The following is a 22,345-nucleotide window of genomic DNA, read 5'->3' as shown; positions in this document are numbered from 1 at the left end:
CCGCCTGTAAAGTCGCACTTGCTTCCGGAGAAGCTGGTAAGCCTGATTTGAAGAATCTGTGAGGTGGGAGTTCCTGAAACTCCAGTCTGTATCCCTGGGCAATAAGGTCTGTTACCCAGGGGTCCTGGCAAGACATTGCCCAAACGTGACTGAAATAACGTAACCGTGCTCCCACCTGCCTGTCTTCCAGGCAGTGCGGTCCACCGTCATGCTGAAGGCTTTGAGGAAGCAGACCCGGAGGTCTGTTCCTGAGAACCTGCAGCTGGTGATTTCGTGGTTTTACCTCTATTACCTTTGAAGGTAGAAGAGGTACCCTTGGACTTGCCTTTGAACTTTGCTGTCCGAAAGTGTAGCGGAAGGAAGGCACGTAGACTTACCCGCCGTAGCCTTGGATATTAGCTTATCCAGTTCATCCCCGAACAGAACCTCTCCTGTGAAAGGCAGATTTTACACTCCTTTCCTGGAGTCCACATCCGCAGTCTACTGGCGTAGCCACAATCCCCTGCGTGCTGACACTGCCATGGCCTTGGTGCGTGCATTGAGCAAACCAATTTCCTTTAAGGCCTCCACCATAAAATTAGCAGAATCATGGATATGCTGCAGGAGTAAAACAATGTCCCCCCTGGGAAAGGTATCCAAACTGTCAATTAGGTTACCTGACCATTTTGCGATGGTTCTAGTGATCCATGCGCAAGCAATAGTGGGTTTCTGGGCCACCCCCGCTGACATGTACAGTGATTTGAGAGTGTTCTCAATTTTGCGGTCAGCTGTGTCCTTTAAGGATGCTGCCTCAGGCACCGGTAAGACAATCTTACGTGACAACCTAGATACCGATGCGTCGACAATTGGCGGGTTTTCCCATTTCTTTCTATCATCCAGAGGAAAGGGAAAGGATGTAATCAACCTTTTAGGGATCTGAAATTTCTTGTCAGGGTTAGCCCAAGTTTCTTCAAACAGGGCATTCAATTCCTTTGATGCAGGAAAAGTAGCTGAGGATTTCTTTTTTACATTAAAAAAGGATTCCTCCCCCACCACTGCCGTCTTGTCAGGAATGTGCAGGACATTTCTGATAGCCTCTATCAGGGCCTGTATGCCCTGTGATAAGACAGCATCCCCCCCGCTCGCATCCCCCTTACCCTCCTCTGGATCTGATGTATCGTCATCAGTGTCATCCTGCATGAGCTGGGCCAGAGAACACTTTTGTGGGCAAATGGCGGGGGTATGAGACACTGGTATGGGAACTGAATCTTTATTTATCAGGTCATCCACAGACTGTCTTAAAATTTGTCTCTCTTTCTCATTATTGGATAATTTAGTTGAAATATTCAATATCATCCCTTTAATAGAAGCTAACCATGGGGGTTCTGCCCCACTAGCCTGAGAATGAGCACTATCCTGGGTACAGGGTAGTGAGTGTCCAGGGAAAGAAAGGCACTCAGCCATGCAGGAAACACAGTCCCTGGACATGGTAATGTGAAGGGACACACACACACCCACACACTGTGTGGGTTAAACTGTGTTTTTTCCCCTTCTGAGCCCCCAGGGAGACACAGAAATCGTAGCCAGTCACACACAGCGCCCCTGTAGCCAAGAAATTATCTGCTGGGTCGCCACACTAAGTCCCTTAAGAGGGCTTAGTATTTAACACTGATCCCGCCCTTTTAAGACCCCTTGGTACAGCTGTGGAGACTTGGAGTCATTGTGGAGGAGCTGTGCTTCCCTGTGATTCCTGTCAGAGCATGCTGCAGAGGAAATATGGCGCTGGTGAGCTGCTGGATCCGCTCTCAGTGAAGCCCCGCCCCTTTAATGGCATTCGGCTTCCCGCTTTTATTTAGACTGGCCTGAGGTAATTTTCAGACTAACAGAGGGTTAAAACCCTTGTCAGCCATGGGTGCCAGTTTTGGCATCATTGGTGGTTCAGCGCGCCCCTCACAGCGGAACACACGCAGCCGCATGCCCTTCTGAGCCCCCTGGAGCGCAGCCTGTACTCAGTGCTGCACTCCTACCCTTGTGCGCCATTCCAACCGGCGACCCGCTAACCGGGACGCTGGCGCTGTACTCACCACTCTTCTCTCTTCTGGCTCTGTTAGAGGTGGCGGGGTGCTGCGGGAGGGTACGCTGCGCCGTGGTGTGGCTTGCGAATAACTCCCTCAGGAGTTCAGTGTCCTGTCAGCGGAGAAACGGGACCATTAACTCTCCAGGAAGTTGGGCCGTCCTTCCCCCTAAGTCCCACGAAGCAGGCAGGCTGGTGCCAATCAGCCCTGCCTGAAAACAACAAAACAGAAAATAAATGCAGAAAACTCTTCAAGAGCTTCCCTAAGCGTGACCGGCTCCTCCGGGCACATTTTCTAAAATGAGTCTGGTAGGAGGGGCATAGAGGGAGGAGCCAGTGCACACTATTGATTTCTTAAAGTAACCAAGGCTCCTAGTAGACCCGTCTATACCCCCATGGTACTAATGTGGACCCCAGTAACCTCTAGGACGTAAGAGAAAATAAATTATTTTTGCTCCCTTTGCCTTGCAGTATGGTTTGTGCACATGCAAAGTTATTTTTTTACTTTTTCTCATACGTCCTAGAGGATGCTGGGGTCATCATAGAACCATGGGGTATAGACGGGATCCGCAGGAGACATGGGTACTTTAAGACTTTGAAAGGGTGTGAACTGGCTCCTCCCTCTATGCCCCTCCTCCAGACTCCAGTTTTAGAATTGTGCCCAGGGAGACTGGACGCACTACAGGGAGCTCTACTGAGTTTCTCTGAAAAATACTTTTTTGTTAGGTTTTTTATGTTCAGGGAGGCTGCTGGCAACAGTCTCCCTGCTTAGTGGGACTTAGGGGAGAGAAGTATGACCCACTTCCAGTGAGTTCAAGGGCTCTGCTTCTGGCTCCAGGACACCATTAGCTCCTGAGGGTGCTGATCGCTGGGTACGCCTAGATGCTCACTCCCGCAGCCGGCCGTCACCCCCTTTCAGAGCCAGAAGTCAGAAGACATGTGAGTAACCGAAGAAAAGAAGACTTCAGCTTCACTGACGGCATTTTCTGAGGTACCGTGCAGCGGGCAGACGCTGCGCGTCGAGCTCCCACACACAGCACTACAGGGTGCAGGGCGGGGGGCGCCCTGGGCAGCTAAAATCATCCTCATTATTCCACTGGCAAGAAGGGACATTAGTGCCACGGCACTGTCCTAACCCCCGCCAGTATAAATATCAGAAAAAGCGGGACAGAAGCGTGCCATTAAGGGGGCGGAGATTCATCCGCACAGCTCACGGCGCCATTTCCTCTCCGCAGTCTGCAGAGACGCTGGTCCTCCTAACACTTACAAGTACCAGGGGTACAAAACGGGGGGGGGGAGGCAGGTCAATTGGTGCAATATATATGTGATTGTAAAAGCGCTTTAGGTCTGCGGCAAATTCTTGGTGATTTCAGACCCATTGTTTTATCGCTGGGTTGTGGGCTGGCAAATCCCCTCTGTGTCTCTCTGACAGACTTTACTGTGGGTCTGTCCCCTATATGCCCGGTGTGTCTGTGGGTGTTCGGTGCACGTGTGTCGACATTTCTGAGGCTCTTCCCAGGAGGAGGCTGTATTACAGACACAAACGGCTGCGGGGGTGACCCTGTCGGCACCGCCGACGCCGGACTGGGTAAATGTGTTGAACGCCTTGAATGCTAATGTGGCTCTTATTAGTAAGAGGCTAGATAAGTCTGAGTCTCAGACTCAGGCATGGAAGAAATCTGTAGAAGATATGTTATTGCAAAGTCAGGTCCCCTCAGGGTCGCAGAAACGTACACTGACCCAGTTGGCAGACACTGATACCGACACGGACTCTGATTCCAGTGTCGACTATAGCGATTCCAGATTAGATCCAAAATTGTCAGAGAGCATTCAGTACATGATTGTGGCGGTTAAAGAGGTACTACATATCACTGAGGACCCGGCAGTCCCTGATAAAAGGGTCTGTATGTATAAGGAAAGGAAACCTGAGGTGATGTTTCCTCCCTCTCATGAACTGAACACGCTATTTGAAAAAGTCTGGGAAGGTCCTGACAAAAAGTTTCAGATTCCCAAAAGAATTACGGTAGCTTATCCGTTTCCCTCGGCGGATAGGGAAAAGTGGGAGTCACCCCCCCACTGTGGACAAGGCCCTGTCACGTTTGTCTAAAAAGGTGGCTCTCCCGTCACCTGACACGGCGGCCCTTAAGGATCCTGCGGATCGTAAACAAGAAACTATGTTAAAGTCCATTTATGCGACCACAGGTACGCTACTCAGACCTGTTATTGCGTCTGCGTGGGTAAGTAGTGCTATCGAAAAGTGGGCAGACAACTTGTCTTCTGAAATAGATACTCTAGATAGGGATAGCATCCTCTTAACGTTGGGTTATATCAAGGACGCTGCAGCATACCTTAAGGAAGCTGCGAGAGATATTGGTCTTTTGGGATCAAAGGCCAATGCCATGGCAGTCTCAGCTAGACGAGCATTGTGGATTCACCAATGGAATGCTGATGCTGATTCCAAGAAAAGTATGGAGTCTCTACCATATAAAGGTAAGGCCTTATTTGGTGATGGCGTTGATGATTTGGTATCTACAGCTACCGCGGGTAAGTCATCCTCTTTGCCTTATGTTCCTCCACAACAAAAGAAAACGCATCACTATCAGATGCAGTCCTTTCGGCCCAATAAATACAGAAAGTGCAGAGGTTCTTCCTTCCTTGCTACTAGAGGAAGGGGAAGAGGTAAACGATCATCAGCCTTGTCAGGCTCCCAGGAGCAGAAGTCCTCCCAGGCTTCTGCCAATTCCACCGCATGACGTTGGGGCTCCTTTGCGGGAGTCCGCACCGGTGGGGGCACGTCTCAAGCTCTTCAGTCAGTTTTGGGTTTGTTCGGACCAAGACCCATGGGTTTTACAAATAGTATCCTAAGGGTACAAGCTGGAGTTTCAAGACGTTCCCCCTCGCCGTTTTTTCAAATCGGCCTTAGCAGCTACTCTTCCAGACAGGGAGGTAGTTTGCTACGCAATACATAAGTTGTGTCAAAATCAAGTTATCGTCAGAGTTCCCCAGTCACAACAAGGAGAAGGTTTTTATTCGAGCCGTTTGTGGTCCCGAAGCCGGACGGCTCGGTCAGACCAATCCTAAATCTGAAATCACTAAATTTCTACCTAAAGAAATTCAAATTCAAGAAAGAGTCTCTCCGAGCAGTGATCTCCAGTCTGGAGGAAGGGGATTTTATGGTGTCGGTGGACATAAAGGATGCCTACTTACATGTTCCCATTTATCCTCCGCATCAGGCTTACCTGAGGTTTGCAATTCAGGATTGTCATTACCAATTTCAAACGTTGCCGTTTGGTCTGTCCACGGCTCCAAGGATTTTCACCAAAGTGATGGCGGAGATGATGGTTCTCCTTCGCAAGCAAGGAGTCACGATTATCCCATACTGGGACGATCTCCTGATAAAGGTGAGATCCAGGGACCAGTTGGTGCAAAATGTTGCACTCTCCCTGACGGTTCTTCAGCAACATGGTTGGCTCCTAAACTTGCCAAAATCACAGTTGATTCCGATGACGCGGTTGTCGTTTTTGGGAATGATATTGGACACAGAACTACAGAGAGTCTTTCTTCCAGTGGACAAGGCTCTGGAACTTCAGAGTCTGGTCAAACAAATTCTGAAACCAGCAAGAGTGTCAATCCATCAATGCATTCGGTTGCTGGGGAAGATGGTTGCGGCCTACGAGGCCATTCAGTTTGGCAGGTTCCATGCCAGGGTGTTCCAGTGGTACCTGTTGGACAAGTGGTCTGGGTCCCACCTACACATGCACCGGAGGATAATCCTGTCTTCCAAAACCAGGGTATCACTCCTGTGGTGGCTGCACAGCTCTCACCTCATAGAGGGGCGCAGGTTCGGGATACAGGACTGGATCCTGCTGGCCACGGATGCAAGCCTCCGAGGCTGGGGGGCAGTCACAATGGGAGAAAACTTCCAAGGAAGATGGTCAAGTCAGGAAACTTGTCTCCACATAAATGTTCTGGAGTCAAAGGCCATTTACAACGGCCTTCTGCAAGCGGAACATCTTCTTCGAGATCTGCCTTTACTGATCCAGTCGGACAATGTAACAGCAGTAGCGCACATAAACCGCCAGGGCGGAACGAAAAGTAGAGCGGCAATGGCAAAAGCCACAAGGATTTTCCGCTGGGTGGAGAAGCATACAAGCGCTATGTCAGCGATCTTCATTCCAGGAGTGGACAACTGGGAAGCAGACTTCCTCAGCAGACACGATCTCCATCCAGGAGAGTGGGGCCTCCACCAAGAAGTCTTTGCAGAGGTGACAAGTCGTTGGGGAGTTCCTCAAGTAGACATAATGGCATCTCGTCTCAACAAGAAGCTTCAGAGATATTGTTCCAGGTCGAGAGACCCTCAAGCAATAGCAGTGGATGCACTGGTGACACCGTGGGTGTTTCAGTCGGTGTATGTATTCCCTCCACTTCCTCTCATTACAAAAGTTCTAAAGATCATAAGAAGAACAAAGATTCGGGGGATCCTCATGTCCCAGACTGGCCAAGGAGGACTTGGTATCCAGATCTTCAGGAATTACTCATAGGAGATCCCTGGCCTCTTCCTCTACGAGAGGACCTGTTACAACAGGGGCCGTGCGTGTATCAGGACTTACCGCGGCTACGTTTTTTTTTTTATAAAGTAATTTTTATTCAGCAGTCTGGAGAATAAGGTACAGACATTGCAGAGCATCATCATATCACAAAAAATAAATCAATTGGCTTGAGGCAGAACCTCATTTTTGAAATAAGTTCACAGTTGAGGGATATCAAAACATGACCATGAGGGAATGTACACAAAATTTCCTGTTGTTCAGATCATTTGGGTCTGCAAGATCCATAGCCATATATATAAATCCTCATTTACTTTTATATTAACGCCCTTAAACTAACCAATAATAAACATGAAATTAAAAGAATAAAATAAAATACAAAAACAGAAGCAAGGTGAGAAGGGATATTCTGATTCCGGACCACAGTAATCATGCGATAAGTATACGACCCCGCAGGGCTCAACCGCCAAGCATCTCAAATACGTCATTAAGCAGTAAATTTCTGGTAAGTTAGCACTTCAGTGCCCTCTATAGTTGCGGGATCGGGTGAGAATGGGGGGAGTCAAGCCATGGAGACCAGACCCTTTCAAATTTGGTTGATGCGTTTTGTTCCATATATACATATCTTTCCTTAATTATTGTATCATTAATTAGGGCCTTAAGCGCAGAAACCAAAGGGGCTCTAGGGGCCATCTACCGCGGCTACGTTTGACGGCATGGTGGTTGAGCGCAAAATCCTAGCCCGTAAGGGTGTTCCCAGTGAAGTCATTTCCACACTTATTCAGGCCAGAAAAGGGGTAAGGTCTAAACATTACCACCGTATTTGGAGAAAATATGTTTCTTGGTGTGAATCCAAGGAGGATCCTACGGAAGAGTTTCAGCTGGGACGTTTTCTCCATTTTCTACAAGCAGGTGTGGATGCGGGCCTAAAATTGGGCTCAATTAAGGTACAGATTTCAGCCTTATCGGTTTTCTTTCAGAAACAATTGGCCTCCCTTCCAGAAGTTCAGACTTTCGTGAAAGGCATGTTGCACATCCAACCTCCCTTTGTGCCTCCAGTGGCACCATAGGATCTTAATGTGGTGTTGCAGTTCCTTCAATCACATTGGTTTGAACCTTTACAGAAGGTGGAGTTGAAGTTCCTCACTTGGAAAGTGGTTATCCTGTTGGCCTTGGCATTTGCAAGGTGGGTGTCTGAGTTAGCGGCCTTGTATCACAAGAGCCCTTATTTGATCTTCCATGAAGATAGAGCTAAATTGAGGACACGTCAGCCATTTATACCGAAGGTGGTTTCCTCTTTCCACATGAACCAACCTATTGTGGTACCTGTGGCTACTGACGCCTTCGCTAAGTCAAAATCTCTGGATGTGGTCAGAGCTTTGAAGATTTATGTCGCCAGAACGGCTCGGATTAGGAAAACAGAGGCTCTGTTTGTCCTGTATGCTCCCAACAAGGTTGGGTGTCCTGCTTCCAAGCAGACCAACGCGCGCTGGATCTGTGACGCGATTCGGCATGCTCATTCCACAGCTGGATTGCCGTTGCCGGAATCGGTGAAGGCCCATTCTGCTGGAAAGGTGGGCTCATCCTGGGCGGCTGCCCGGGGGGTCTCAGCATTGCAACTTTGCCGAGCAGCTACTTGGTCGGGGTCAAACACATTTGCAAAGTTCTACAAGTTTGACACCTTGGCCGATGAAGACCTTAAGTTTGGTCAATCGGTGCTGCAGAGTCATCCGCACTCTCCCGCCCATTCTAGAGCTTTGGTATAACCCCATGGTTCTATGATGACCACAGCATCCTCTAGGACGTATGAGAAAATAGGATTTTAATACCTACCGGTAAATCCTTTTCTCTTAGTCCGTAGAGGATGCTGGGTGCCCGGCCCGGTGCGTACTGTATCTGCAGTTATTAGTTGTGGTTACACACATGTTGTGTTACGTTATTGTCAGCATGTTGCTGCAATTGTTCATGCCAGTGGCTTGTGTTCTGTTGAATGCCACATTCTGCGGCATGCTTGAGGTGTGAGCTGGTATGAATCTCACCTTAGTTTAACAATAAATCCTTTCCTCGAAATGTCCGTCTCCCTGGGCATAGTTCCTATAACTGGAGTCTGGAGGAGGGGCATAGAGGGAGGAGCCAGTTCACACCCTTTCAAAGTCTTAAAGTGCCCATGTCTCCTGCGGATCCCGTCTATACCCCATGGTTCTATGATGACCCCAGCATCCTCTACGGACTAAGAGAAAAGGATTTACCGGTAGGTATTAAAATCCTATTTTTTTTGCTTCCAACTCAGAATCAACCCCAACAAGTACATGAGTTTTTGCAGCGCCTTATGTGAAATATAGGCATAATCAGGGAATATTTCTTAGATGTATTTAACAGGATTTGCAGATATGAGGGTGGTTCAATAAGCAAGGTAACAGGACCTCTCACATGTGCAATGTTCTCTATTTCATGCTAATTTTCTGCTAGGCCAGAGCAGGTAGACCACTGCTTCCCCTCACGGCCATTAGACTGCGCCTCATATCAGTCATACTGTCCCAGCATCAGCTGTAAGATAGTGGGACTGGCGGAAACATGGTTAAACATTGAGGTGCATAGTGTGATCAGATATCTGTGTCTAAAGGCCACATCAGCAGCTGAAATTCATCGCCAACTTGTCAAAGTGTATGATGACAATGCCAAGTCATGGAAACAAGTGTAGGTTGGTGCACTGCCTTTGATAACGGCAGGAAAGGCATTCAAGATGAGCAATGATCTGACCGGCCAAGCACGTTCACACCCGGCAATGCACCAAAGCCAAACCTGTTTCCGTGACATGACATTATCACCTTACACCTCTACAAGTTGGCGATGAATTTCAGATTCAGAAATCTGATAAGCACCTCAATGTTTGACTATGTTTCCGATATTAGAACACAGGTTTTGCGATACACTTGCAATCGAAAGAAAGACTTCATTCTACAATACATTTTCTTACAGATACCATGATTATTGCCTAAAACTCTACTCCATTAGATGATTCATGTAATTGCTACAAAAACTGATTTATATGCAGGAGTATTACACAGTTGGTTTAGACTGGATTAGTTTGAAATACATCTCTAAATAATGTCCTGTCTAGCTCTTATTCTAGTTGCTCAAATGCTTAGTATACAGGTCTGCAGGTTTCAGTGTCATAAAATACTGTAAGTGTGATAGCAGTTACTGTATATGTACACACGTGATATACGTAGTTAAAATCTCAGTACTGGCATATAAGGCTCTCCAACTATTGGAGGATGGGCCTAACAGTAGCCGCTATAACTAACAGCAGAGTAGAGCACCTGCATCAAAAATCATTGGAGTCCTGTGCCAGAGAAAGAATTGCCCCCCCCCCCCACCCCCCTTCCCCCATTGTTTTCAATAGGGACATAAGGCACATGCCTCGTGGGGAAGGAGCATGACAAGATTGATCCCAGAGAAAGACGATGCAATGATGCCCCTTCCCACTATATATATATATATATATATATATATATATATATATATATATGCACTGCTCAAAAAAGTAAAGGGGACACTTAACACAATGTAACTCCAAGTCAATCACACTTCTGTGAAATCAAACTGTCCACTTAGGAGGCAACACTGATTGACAATCAATTTCACATGCTGTTGTGCAAATGGAATAGACAACTGGTGGAAATTATAGGCAATTAGCAAGACACCCCCAATAAAGGAGTTGTTCTGCAGGTGGTGACCACAGACCTCTTCTCAGCTCCTATGCTTTCTGGCTGATGTTTTGGTCACTTTTGAAAGCTGGCGGTGCTTTCACTCTAGTGGTAGCATGAGACGGAGTCTACAACCCACACAAGTGGCTCAGGTAGTGCAGCTCATCCAGGATGGCACATCAATGCGAGCTGTGGCAAGAAAGTTTGTTGTGTCTGTCAGGGTAGTGTCCAGAGCATGGAGGCGCTACCAGGAGACAGGCCAGTACATCAGGAGACATGGAGGAGGCCGTAGGAGGGCAACAACCCAGCAGCAGGACCGCTACCTCTGCCTTTTGCAAGGAGGAACAGGAGGAGCACTGCCAGAGCCCTGCAAAATGACCTCTAACAAGCCACAAATGTGCTTACAGCCCAACACCGTGCAGGACGTTTGGCATTTGCCAGAGAACACCAAGATTGGCAAATTTGCCACTGGCGCCCTGTGCTCTACACAGATGAAAGCAGGTTCTCACTGAGCACATGTGACAGACATGACAGACTCTGGAGACGCCAAGGAGAACGTTCTGCTGCCTGCAACATCCTCCAGCATGACCGGTTTGGCAGTGGGTCAGTAATGGTGTGGGGTGGCATTTCATTGGGGGGCCGCACAGACCTCCATGTGCTCGCCAGAGGTAGCCTGACTGCCATTAGGTACCGAGATGAGATCCTCAGACCCCTTGTGAGACCATATGTTGGTGCGGTTGGCCCTGGGTTCCTCCTAATGCAAGACAATGCTAGACCTCATGTGGCTGGAGTGTGTCAACAGTTCCTGCAAGACGAAGGCATTGATGCTATGGACTGGCCCGCCCGTTCCCCAGACCTGAATCCAATTGAGCACATCTGGGACATCATGTCTCACTCCATCCACCAACGCCACGTTGCACCACAGACTGTCCAGGAGTTGGCGGATGCTTTAGTCCAGGTCTGGGAGGAGATCCCTTTAGGAGACCATCTGCCACCTCATCAGGAGCATGCCCAGGCGTTGTAGGGAGGTCATACAGGCACGTGGAGGCCACACACACTACTGAGCCTCATTGTGACTTGTTTTAAGGACATTACATCACAGTTGGATCAGCCTGTAGTGTGTTTTTCCACTTTAATTTTGAGTGTGACTCCAAATCCAGACCTCCATGGGTTAATAAATTTGATTTCCATTGATCATTTTTGTGTGATTTTGTTGTCAGCACATTCAACTATGTAAAGAACAAAGTATTTAATAAGAATATTTCATTCATTCAGATCTAGGATGTGTTATTTTAGTGTTCCCTTAATTTTTTTGAGCAGTGTGTATATATATATATATATACATATGCGAGACACGGCAATTTTAAACATACATTTACAGGCTTTTTCCCCCCTGCTATTCATAATACATATGCCACAAAGTCATAGAACGTTACATGTGTTTGCTAATTATTATTGATTAATTGTTACCCACAATTAGTGGTGGAACTTGTGAGTGGTGTGCCCAGATGCAAAAATATACTCTAGGCCCCCCACGGTGAGATGCAGTGGGTGACAGCAGAAGAGGCTGTGGGTGATGGAGAGGCAGGTGTTATCTAGGGAATTAGTGGGTGACAGCGGGAGAGGTTGTGGGTGACGAAGAGGCAGGTGGTGTCTGGGGAGTCAGTTGGTGACTGAGAGGCAGAGAGTGACTGATGACAGGGGAAGGTGGCAAAAAAAGGTAGTGGGTGAAAAAGGAAATGGAGTGGGTAACAGCAGAAGGCAGTGTGTGACAAGAGAAAGTGGCTGGTATGACAAGGAGATACTGGGTGATAGGGAGAGGTAGTGGGTGACTGGGGAGGCAGTGGGTGACAAGAACATAGTGGGTGACAGGAAAAGGCTTAGGGTAACAGAGGAAGGCCTAGGGTGACAGTGAGGGGATGCGGTCAAGATCCCGCCGGACGGAATCCCGGCGGTCAGAAAACAGACGCCGGAATCCCGACCGGCACAATCCCGACATATTCTCCCTCCGTGGGTGTCCACGACACCCATAGAGGGAGAATAAATTAGTGTGCCGAGCGTAGCGAGGCACCGTGCATGCAGCGTGGCGAGCGCAGCGTGCCCGCAATGGGCTGCGTTCCACTCGCCACCCCTGTCTGGATTTTGCTGGTCAGGACTCCGGTGTCGGTATTCCGACCGCCGGGATACCATCCAGCGGGATTTCGTACTGATCCCACAGTGAGGTAGTGGGTGACTAGGGAAGCATCGTTTTATATAAAGATATACAGCATATATAGGTGGTTGTGCAAACTGTGTACCAATATGGTTGCCTACTTACTTCCAAAGTCTGGATGAATTATGCTTTTTTTATGCTGTATATATATATATATATATATATATATATATATATATATATATATGTTAATAGAAAATATTATTTACTCTTAGATTGCGCTAAACTGTAAGCTGCACCAGAGATGGGACCCCTGCTAGTAGGCACCCAGAATAGCAATAAAAATATAGATACAATCTCTGTGCGCTAGTATATACAGGACTGTAGATTCAGTTTGAAGATGACTCAACAGGCCAATCGATGTTCAGACCATCAAGGGTTAATTGTTCCATGGGTCAAAAGCAGCATCCCCTATAATAAGCCCTCTCACCAGAATCACCCAAATAAAAGAGATCAGACACACATATTTATAAAAACATGGTTCTTTACTTATTAGAACAAATGATTCTTTAAAAGATAAGAATTCTTTGACAAACACCAATAAATCCAAATGCATGTCAAGGTACAGAGTTGGAATGAATGCCACCGTCACCTTAACAAAGGTGTGAGCTCTGGGCAGAAATCAAATACACAAGAACATGTTGAATGATGATTGGTGAACCCTACGCATTTCGTCTTAACAATTTCATCGGGGGTAAAAACGATTAGGACACGTTGGTTCCTTAGTTTGGTCTGCTTTATAAGACCTACACTGTGTAAAGAAGTATTGCAGATTCTTTAGACAGAAGTATTAAGACAAATTGTGAGTGTGGCAAAATATGCCCTAAATCAGTATAACACTTTCTCTCTGTTGACCAAAAAACTCTGGAATCACAATAACCAGTTATCAGACTCCCAATGGATACAAGTGCATAGATCAACAGTCAGAACATATATATATATATATATATATATATATATATGTATATATACATACACACACACATTTAAGACCCAGTGCCTTTAATTACTTTACATTTATTTGATAACCAAAAACTAAATAAAAATAGTTATTTACAGCACTGCACTGGTTTTATGTTCCCTTAGCCTTCCTCACGTCTTCATTCTCCCTCCTTAAGCCTTGGCTGTGGCTATGCCCGCTGTGTCGAGCCCTCACTTTCTCCTGCCCCTCACTTTCTCCTGCCCTCTACTTTCCCGCAGGCTGCAACTAAAGATTCCACTGGACAGCTGTGAATGACAGCTCTCAGTCAGTGGCTGCTGCTGCAGGGTGCAGTGCAGTGGATCGGTAATAAAGATCCTATCGGCGGTGGGTGGCTCTCTCAGATGGGGGCTCGGGGGATACATGACCCCAGTGCACCCCCCCCCCCTCCCCCCAATCCGGCTACGAATACACTTGCAGGCAGGGCAGCTCCTCCTATCCACCCTGCTTGTCAACGAACCTTCATCCCCAGCGGCATTTCCTTCCCCCTCAGCACCCAACCGGTTAGTGTATCCTAAACAGAGCATCATTACAGTAAGCCCGGCACTTTAGAGAGCGGTCTGTCCTATGCCACTCCCAGTAATGTTAATTTGATCTGCCTCATCTTCTGGTCACGTGGTCGTGGCTTTGATCACGTGCCCGGAAGCCAGGCACTCCAGAGAGCGCTCTGTCTGTTGCCGCTGCCAGTAATGGTATTATGGTTTTCTGGTCACGGCTCCGATCACGTGTCCGGAAATAACAGACAGCCTTCTACTATTATAGTATAGAAACACTTGTTCACGTTACAGTTTTCCAGGTCATGTGACCGGAATAGATGCAAATAAACAAGCCAATCTTTTGTCTCCAACCTCAGTATCTTTTTATATGTATAGAATTATATTAATTATTGAATATACTTACTTCTGTATGAATTGCATTACTGTCTCTATCTCAGTTTTAATATGAAACTAATGCATATGAAGTTTTGTGTATGGTAATTAAACAATCATGGTCCCTAATTGATTACATCATTTCCCCTTTATAAGGGGTGCCAGTTGAATGGATCAATACCTTTGAGAAAGCTGCCTGGTGCAATGAAACGCGGTAGACTCCCCCACACTAGGTACTGGACCTCTTCACCTAGCACAACCCATCTTTATTGAGAGCAAAACTGGCAACAGTATCCACTGTGAACCAGGATCCTCATACCACTGATTGCCGTCGCTGCACAAGCTAATTACTGCTTGGATCCTTTGATTTGGAACACAGACTGGTAAAGTGCCCTATCAGCTGGAATATATGTTTTTATATCAACAACATGGCCATTTGTGAGTAAGAACTAACATTTATCTTGGAGACCCTCCATTAGGGAGCGCACTAGTTGGTGGAGCAAATCCAGAAGCTAAAATACCTGTGTGTTATCAACTGACTGTATACCATTATATTTTATATGTCTATGAAATTGATTTTACTAATATTCACCTATTAAAGTGTTTTTACTGTTATTATTTGAAATTGTTATAGCGCTGTTCTTCCATTGTTCATCTGTTCATCATTACAGTATGTTGCTGCAATAAGTTACTGTTTTGAAACAGTTCACATTTCACAGTATACAGCCAAGAAAAAAGGTATGTGAACTAATAGCAGAAGAGGGAAACTGGCCGCATAGCTGGGGGATATCCAGTCAGGCAGCTAACATTCAGAAAGCCAACATTTAAAATGTCGACGCCAGTGTGCCAACAGGTTCTGAATGTCTATAGTCAGAATGTAGACATGGACGTTAGGTCAACAACCAATATGTCGACATACACTTTGGGTGACATATGTTAAATGTCGACACACTCAGAATGCCAACATTTAACAAGACGACATGTTCAGAATGACAACATGTGGCTTTTTGTTAATTTTTAGGGTGAGGCTTAGGATAAAATAAAAAACATTTCAACATTCTAGTGTTGACATGCTAATTGTGTATGTCAGCATAAGGGTTGTCAACTAGTCATAACACACCCGCTGAGGGGACACTGGGTACAATGTGTGTGCGGTGCACAAGGGGGGTCCATACACACTATACCCTTTTGGACTTACTTACCTTGCGGAAACCTGCACCACTATTCTGGTGATTTATATGGAAATGTGTCATCAACAATATACTTCTGAAGAAATCACCAGATTTATGGCGCAGTGCTATATTTCTGAAGATATTGCCAGAAATATGGGAGATACACAAAAGAAACTGATTCTAGTACAACAGCAGAGTATTCTGCACATGCGTCAGTGTGATATATAGGATACTACAGGGGGCACAGACATTTTGCCCCCATCTGGCGAACAATATGTAAATCATGCAGCATTTAATAATGCTAAGTATAATTACAGCTGGAGTAGACTGTAGTTCACCACAGTGCACAAGTCACATGACACTTTATTTCAACAGACAGATGTTATAAGAATGTTAGTGTACCCGCTGACACAGCAGGGGGGGTAAATCCTTTATCTGTATTTAGTAGTTTATGCAAATAGAGCTTTGTTAAATGACCCATATCCTCAATTATGAACTGACGAACAGTAAACAAGGAAACAGTTGTTCCCTGCTTTATATAATATCTATCGCATGAACCGCTTCTCATGTCGCATCATTTTCTAAAATATATGAGCTTCATTGAAGTGTATGACCAGGACTGTACAGTGTATTATGTAGAAAACATATCCTGAACAAGCTTTGGTGTAATGTAATACTCTCTCTTCACTTACTAGGGCTATTTCTTTCTTACGGCAATTATTTCATATTATTTCCTTTGACAATTGATTTAATTAGATTTCTTTTGGTAGTGCAGTATTGTTGTGGGTCACACTGGCAATAAAACTGTCACAGCACATCGATGTACACCTGATGAATTACACTATTGCATTACAGGCAAACGGTTCCAACTTTCCACAGCTGCAGAACTGTACTACGCTTAGGGATTAGATCAATGCGATTCTCGCATCCAATCCAAACAGTGATTTAATAGACCAGAGTAGCAGATTTACATGGTCCAACCATAAAAAAAAAAAGAGGTAACCTGCACAAGTCTAAAACTAATAATGGGAAATGGAGCCGAAGCAGTCCCTGGTTATCACAACCAGCATACAGAGAGCTGCCAAGGGATTTTATACTAGAAACAATGGAGACTTTTGGCCACAGAGACTGTCCACTACAGCAGATGTCTGACAATAGACTGCAAAATGATCATTTGGGTTTATTGGAATCAAATTATTAAACCTAACTAATGACCAAATAACACTTACTGTATAAATAGGCTTGTGGAGAGGCCACACAGGCTACAGAGACGAGAGCTGGTGGGGCCAAAGACAGACAAGTAGGGATGGCCATTCAATCATCAATGGTCTCTGGTCGATGCCAAGCGTAACACTATTGCTGTACCAACGATGGCAGCGTCTGATGTTAAGTAAAAATCTGTGGCGCCGGTCTGATAGGCCAGGTTTGCACATGTGCAGTGCTAAACCATCAATTGTTTTATACCAACGGTTGGGGGGTATCAATGGTACAGCAACTAATGGCCATCACTACAGTATAAGCCAGTAGGGTCAAAGATACGCTTTGACAGATAGTGGGGATACACAGAAACTGTAGTGACAGTCCATGGAGACACACAAACTGTGACAGTCAGTGGAGACACACAGAAACTGTAGTCACAGTCCATGGAGACACACAAACAGTGACAGTCAGTGGAGACACACAGAAACTGGAGCGACATACAAGAAATATGTCAGGTAGCGGGGATACACGGGGACTGTGACAGGCAGTGGGGATAAACAAAGACTGTGACAGGCAGTGGGGATAAACAAAGACTGTGACAAGCAGTGGGGATAAACAGAGACTGTGACAAGCAGTGGGGATAAACAGAGACTGTGACAGGCAGTGGGGATAAACAGAGACTGTGACAGCCAGTGGTGATACACAGGAACTGTGACAGTCAGTGGGGATACACAGGAACTGTGACAGGAAGTGTGACAGGCAGTGGGGATACACAGGAACTGTGACAGGCAGTGGGGATACACAGGAACTGTGACAGGCAGTGGAGATCACCAGAGACTGTGACAGGCTGTGGGGATAAACAGAGACTGTGACAGGCTGTGGGGATAAACAGAGTGTGACACAAGTGTATTCCTAATGCGGCAACTTTGAAAAAAACATCAGTTTCCTGAAATTGTTCCCTGAATTAAGATTGAGGATAATTATGCTATGAGCAATTGTTCTCCATCACTGGCACATTTTGGGGGACAGGGGGAACCGGATAACATGCCCATTGCCGTATTAACAATGGGGCGGACGGAGCTGCAGCTCCAGGCCCCCTATCAAAATAGGCCCAAAGCACCTGCTGTGCTGCTGCAGACAGGAAAAATAAATTCTTGCTACAGCAGCATTCTAAAGGCCAACGCGTTTTGTCAAAGGACTTCGTCAGACCCCCTGAGGAAGTCCTCTGATGAAACGCGTTGGTACATGCTGACGTCACCCGGCTGGTCCCTGTGTGCAAATGAACTGTGCTCGCGGCACCCTAAATCTGCTGTGTGAGGGATTGCGGTAGAAAGCTGTCCGGAGGCTTGGCCACTGCATGAGAATGCCGAGCGGATTATTTAAAGCTAAAATGTATGTGAGCTTTTATTATCATTAAATGGAACTGTGATATTTTTACTCATACCTGCGCCCTCTATTCTCCTTCTTTTACATGTTACATATTGAACCAGTAGTTCTGCTTTGACTATGGAGGAAGCGCCAGGATACATCTAAAGTGGGATACAGACTGCATACTAATCCACTTATACATGAGACTCTAATGGAGTTGAATGTGCAGCTTATTACTAATCCAAATAAATATATATATATATATATATATATATGTTTGTATTTTTAATAAGCTCATAATACATTGAGAGTGCTAGCATTGTATGTCTAAGTATGTTCTCCCGTTGGAGCAATGCTGACTTGAGATAAAGGCATGTTTCCTGTAGTTTAACTGGTCCTTCAAAACTTTTGATCATTGCTATGATATGGTCCTTACTGGTCTGCGCATGTGCACTGATGTTAACTGACAGCTGTATTAGAAGTTGTTTGCATACTATGGTAGGAGCTAGTTGTGGACATCCAGTTTTGTGTTCCAGCGTGAGACGCATAGTTCGGGCGCAACAGCCCCACATGATGTTCACGTGGTACCCTGAGGTTACAGGCAGAACTGTACAACTCTGCCTGACCAATTACATAACTTACGCAGGGCCAAATTAACAATGGGGCGAATGGAGCTCCAGCTCCAGGCCTCTACATAAAAATAGACCCATCATCATGGCAGCATGATGATCAACGCCACCAGCTGTCCACATGGCCTGCCACAAAGCATAACTATTAAGCTTGCATTTCTATTTTTCTCATAAAATTATGCATTTTTTTTTATATTTTTCCATATTTAGGGTGACATTGGAGTAGATAGTGTAGAGGGTGTATATGCCCATATGGCTCTGGCCACACCCACACAGCACTGATCAAACCTCCCGTTTCTCACCATAGGCCCTTGAATATTTTAAGCTCCAGGCCCATGTGGCCCTTAATCCGGCCCTGGATTTACGTGTTTGACGGTGTAATGGCAGTGGTATGTTTTTGTTGCGCTTGAACCTTTGAGACCTTATGTTAATATTGTTGTTACAGTATAGGAAGTGACATCACTTCTGGGAGGTCATGTGCTCCAACTTGGACCACATGTAGTTTGGAGCCTTTTTACACATGGTTCTGGTGGTATAAATAGATAGGCCCGTGAGACAGTGCTGTAATCTCTGCCCGATTTGCTGTACTTGTACTGTGATGCTGCCCTATTTGCAAATGTTCTGAGGAATCAAAATGCAGGCTCTAACTTTTTGGCATGAGCTCTGGTCAATAAACATTTGATAGAGGGGTATATTTAGGTTGCATCGCTAATCGATGCGACTGCAATAATCCCAGTGGCGCGTGTGCTAGCACCCAATGCAATCATTGGCTGTAAACACAGATGCTTCAACATTCACTTTGGAGACCACAAGCAGATAGGAAATCTGCACCTGTCATAGGGGTGGTGCAAGTTTCCAAGGTGTGACCGATGGTGGTGTCTAAAGTTGGGCATACACACTACGATTATCTGGCCTATTCACCCGATATCGGTGGATCGCATAGATAACTGCAGCATGTATGCGACTGACTGATCCAAAAATATGATCGGTTGGGCATGCCGGATCATCCAGCATGTCTGACTAATGCAATATGTTGCAAGTGTCAAGTTGACCGTATCGGGCAGGGGTGTGGTTCTAGGGTCGACCACACTTAGGTCGACAATCACTAGGTCGATAGTGACTAAGTTGACACCTAACAAAGGTCGACACAAGCATTAGGTCGACGTGACAAAAGGTCGACATGAGGTTTTTAATTTTTTGGGTGTAATTTTCTTCGTAGAGTGACCAGGAACCCCAATTAGTGCACCGTGTTCGCTCACCATAATTCGGGCAAGGTGCCTCACTCCGCTACCGCTGCACTTGGCACCGGTTACCGTTCCCAATCGTAGTCCACGTGGATCGTAAAGTATGAAAAAGTGAAAAAAATAAAAAAAATTGTGAAAAACTCATGTCGAACTTTTGTCATGTTGACCTATAGATGGAGCTGCCCTTATCTGAGGAGGCTCCTTCGCATACCAGCGCTGCCGGCGTGACTAGGCAAGCCGGGAGTGCACTGAGACCTTCTCATTCTAGTGAATTGGGTGCGTGCGTGTCACGGACGCACGCACACGTGCCCCGAACCCGGCAATAGGCGCGCGCGCTCAGGCACAGACGGAACCACAATAAGCGTGGCTCCATCTGTAGTATATGTCTACCTAGAAACCATGTCAACCTAATGCATGTCGACCAATAGTGGTCGATCTAATGACTGTTGACCTAAGTGTGGTCGACCTAGAGACTGGACACCATCGGGCAGTGTATGCCCTACAGCGTCTGACCGTAATTTTCCCTATTCCCTCACGTGGGAAGGATTAGGGCAGTGTCTCCTCCCTGGGGGGCGGAGCATCGATATCACAGCCCATACACTATGTGAAATCTCACAGTGTATGTCCCTGATACCTGCACTGTCCGAGGCTGCCTGATAAAATGCCTGTCGGTCTGATAGGCATTTTATCTGTACGTGTATGCCCAGCATAAAGATGGTGTGTATAGATGCTGAAAGTTGGCATCTCAGTCCTTGCACATCCAGATGCATACGTTGACACATGGGAAGGGCTTGGTAGCGGCATTTGTGTAATGGCGCAGACGTGGGACTGCCAAAAGACACAGCCATGACTACTGCTGACTCCGCTTCTATGTGTGCTCTCCTGTTCTGTTCAAACCATGGAGATATATTTTCTGCACATGTTTCTGTTTGTTTCAATAATTGATTTGTTGGAGATAATTGGGCATTTAAGTGTTGAGAGTTTTATATTTTCAAACACAAGCATTCACACACACACACACACACACACACACACACACACACACACACACACACACACACACACACACACACACACACAAAATATATATACAGCACTGGTCACAGACCCATATCAGTAGCCACACAAATGCCATGCTGGTCACACCCCATGTGGTGGCAATACAGTAGGCCCTTCAGAAATTTCAGCTCCAGACCCATTAGATCCTTAATCTGGCACTGCACATGCCCCCATTTAGGAGCAACTGCAATTGTACCAGGGAAAATGATGGTTGTCATAACAACAAATAGCGGTACTGTTATATGTTCTAGTCACACTTCCACTCAGTGATAAGGTACAATAATGAAGCTGGTAATTTTTTCATAGTGTGACCAGAGAGTCTGCAGCAGTTATGGAGATACACAGTATTTGTAGAGTGGTTATGGCTATGTTAAAAGTGTGAGTTGCCACCACGTCCAGAACCAAGTCATTGTCAATTATAACACTTTCCAAATCCTGTCCTATGTACCCAGACTAGTACTACTAAGAGCATTGGAGACGTCCTACTTGCAATTGTGGGACATAAATACAGGGCCACACTGGCCCATAGGGGTACAGGCAGGGCCGGTGAATAGGTGGGGTCAAATGGGACACTTGTTCCAGGCCCCAAGGATATGACAGTGCCCAGCAGGCATGTGAGCCGTCTTGTCCAAATAGGGGAGCAAACTGTAGGCGGTGTGGGCGCAGCCTCAGAGTAACAGATGCCTCTCACACAGAGTGACTGTGCGGCGCCCGCTCTTCTGGGTCCAGCTCTGTTGCAGGTAGATCCGGCAGCAGCTCCCCTGGCCAGGATTTCTGTGCCCTGCTCCGACCTATTCTGGTGCGGGTGAGGGCCACATGGTACTTGTTGTGTGGTGTACGGCGCTGGACACTGGGGAGTGCAGCGCAGGTGAGTCTCTCCCCGGGGTAAGAGTAGCTTGGTGGGGGGATAAAGGACTTTGGGATGGGGTGGGGGAGCTAGGAATGCAGCATGAAGTCATTGGGGAGAGACAGTGTGCGCGGATGAAAACAGAGAAGGGGACACAGACTGTGGTGTGTGTGGGGGGGGGGGAGGAAGGAGAGAAATACATATTTAAATATGTGTGTGTGTATATGGGCAATCACCATTTCCATCAACAGGAGTGCCGGGCTGAACACACATTGTGTGTATATATATATATATATATATATATATGTATATATGTATATTTACTATCAGTTTCTTATATAGTGCAGCAAATTCCGTTGCATATATATATATATATATATATATATATATATATATATATTTTTTTTTTTTTTTTTTAAATGTCCAGTAGTAAACCGCACACACTTTCAAGGCAAG

General features: G+C 46.2%; 1 protein-coding gene and 1 long non-coding RNA gene across 3 annotated transcripts in view; one reads left to right on the top strand and one right to left on the bottom strand.

Annotated features, from left to right (window-relative positions):
- The window catches only part of SCFD2 (sec1 family domain containing 2), a 1,002,395-nt gene that overhangs the window by 443,834 nt on the left and 536,216 nt on the right, over positions 1-22,345 (bottom strand). The gene's annotated exons all lie outside the window — the stretch shown is intronic.
- Positions 1-22,345, top strand: part of LOC134925715 (uncharacterized) — a 99,575-nt gene that overhangs the window by 55,173 nt on the left and 22,057 nt on the right. Inside the window, exon 2 of the long non-coding RNA XR_010177530.1 lies at positions 14,527-14,808. This is a non-coding gene — a long non-coding RNA (uncharacterized LOC134925715). The remainder of the gene's footprint in view (positions 1-14,526; positions 14,809-22,345) is intronic.

Source organism: Pseudophryne corroboree, chromosome 1 (assembly GCF_028390025.1).
Source record: "Pseudophryne corroboree isolate aPseCor3 chromosome 1, aPseCor3.hap2, whole genome shotgun sequence".
NCBI lineage: Eukaryota > Metazoa > Chordata > Amphibia > Anura > Myobatrachidae > Pseudophryne > Pseudophryne corroboree.
The sequence above is the reverse complement of the archived record's forward strand: the minus strand, read 5'-3'. Positions and strand labels throughout refer to the sequence as shown.